The following is a 1,837-nucleotide window of genomic DNA, read 5'->3' on the forward strand; positions in this document are numbered from 1 at the left end:
GGTTTCACCATTTTGCTAAATTATACTTTTTAGACAAATCATGCATGGGTAGGGTGGAATTGAACTTGAAACTATCTCAAACACTTAGGAGTTTACAATTTAAAAAGTACCTATTATTTATTATTTTTAAATTACTGATAATCATGTGGTGTTTGTTCAGATTTTTCATGAGAAGATTAATAATCAAAGAACTTTTAAAAATATACCTACACAAGCAATCTAAAGCATCCATTTCTCTTTCCCTTAACTTTCAAATCACCAGGTTACTGCCTTTGGAGAAGCCTCTTGTAACTTGTAAATATTTAAAGATGCATCTTTAAAACAAGGAAGTTGTTTAACCTAAAGCTCTAACTCTAATAAGAATTCACTACCTCTTTCTTTTTTCCTTCACTGCCACTAAGGTGCTCAGTCATTCCAAAGAAGCTAAAGCCATTTTGGGGTGAGACCCTCACTTTATCTGAAGACTAGCACTCACCGGCATCATGGCCTCTGTCTCGGAGCAAGCCTGCATCTACTCGGCCCTCATTCTGCAGGACAATGAGATGACGGTCATGGAGGATAAGATCAATGTCCTCATTAAAGCAGCCTGTGTAAATGTTGATGGCCAGGCTTGTTTACAAAGGCTTTGGCCAGTGTGAACATTGGGAGCCTCAACTGCAATGTGGGGGCTGGTGGACCTGCCCCAGACGGAGGTCCTGCCCCATCCACCACTGCTGCCCAAGCTAAGGAGAAGAAAGTAGAAGCATAGAAAGCAGAATCTAGAGAGTCTGATGATGACATGGGCTTTGGTCTTTTTGACTAAACCTCTTTAGTAACACATTAAATAAAAGCTGAGCTCTTTAAAAATAAAAAATAATTCACTACCGATTTGTAGCCCTAACTTGCACATCTGGTTAAGCCATGGAATCAGGGGTATTGGAACATACCAGAGGGATTTATGAACTTAAGGTGCTCCAAGAACTTAAGGTTCAAAGCAAGGCGGTCTAAGAAGAATGCCACATTTTTAGTAGGTAATGTCCTTTCTTCATGTGAGTTTAGTCAAAACAACACAAGCATTACTTTTAAAATAATAATATATAACGATGAGAAAATTCTCACGGAAGCATCAAAATACTGAGTGGGTAGAACAGACTCTTACTTCCCTTGAGTGGCTAGAACAGTCTCTCATGTGAGTATCTAAACACCTATTTAGATCATTCAAATGCCATACACATCAAAACACTCCATCTTAACACTTCCTTTGAAGTCACGACAATCAGTTTTTTATTAGTGTCATTATTTAGCATTTCTATAGCACTTCACTTTTGACAGGTGCTTTATAATTATTTCTACTCTTGGTTAACTCCTACTCATTCATTAGCATGCAGTTACTTTCCCAATAAAATATATATAAATTCCTTGACAAAACTGAATCTAACCAAAACCAAGAAGTTTTTATGTCAGAATTTCAGACAAACATGTACCCTCAGGACAAATAAGGCAAACAGATAGATAACAGATGGGTATAGATGGATGATAGACAAACAGATATAGTAACATATACGAAAATAACTCCAAGGACCAGTAACATTTTTGTCTTGGTTCAAAGGCAGCTTGGGAATGTCAGTCACATCCCTGTTGCCAATGACAGAATGAATAAAAGAGAGACCAGTGGTCACATATGAACTAAAATTGTTGAAATGAATATGGCAGAGACTGCTAGTTATTAGCCAGCGTCCATTCTCTTTTTCTTCCTTTAAGTAACAGAATCTCCAGCCACCCATCTAGACAGTACATTTCCCAGACTCCCTTATAGCTAGAAGTAGCAACATAACTAAGTTCAGGGCAATAAGATGTG

The 1,837-nt window shown here is 37.7% G+C and overlaps 1 pseudogene; it reads left to right on the top strand.

Moving 5' to 3' along the window:
* The first annotated feature begins 482 nt into the window (after positions 1–482).
* Positions 483–814, top strand: LOC102409213 (annotated as a pseudogene).
* Positions 815–1,837: the final 1,023 nt, after the last annotated feature.

Source organism: Bubalus bubalis, chromosome 20 (assembly GCF_019923935.1).
Source record: "Bubalus bubalis isolate 160015118507 breed Murrah chromosome 20, NDDB_SH_1, whole genome shotgun sequence".
Taxonomy (NCBI): Eukaryota; Metazoa; Chordata; class Mammalia; order Artiodactyla; family Bovidae; genus Bubalus; species Bubalus bubalis.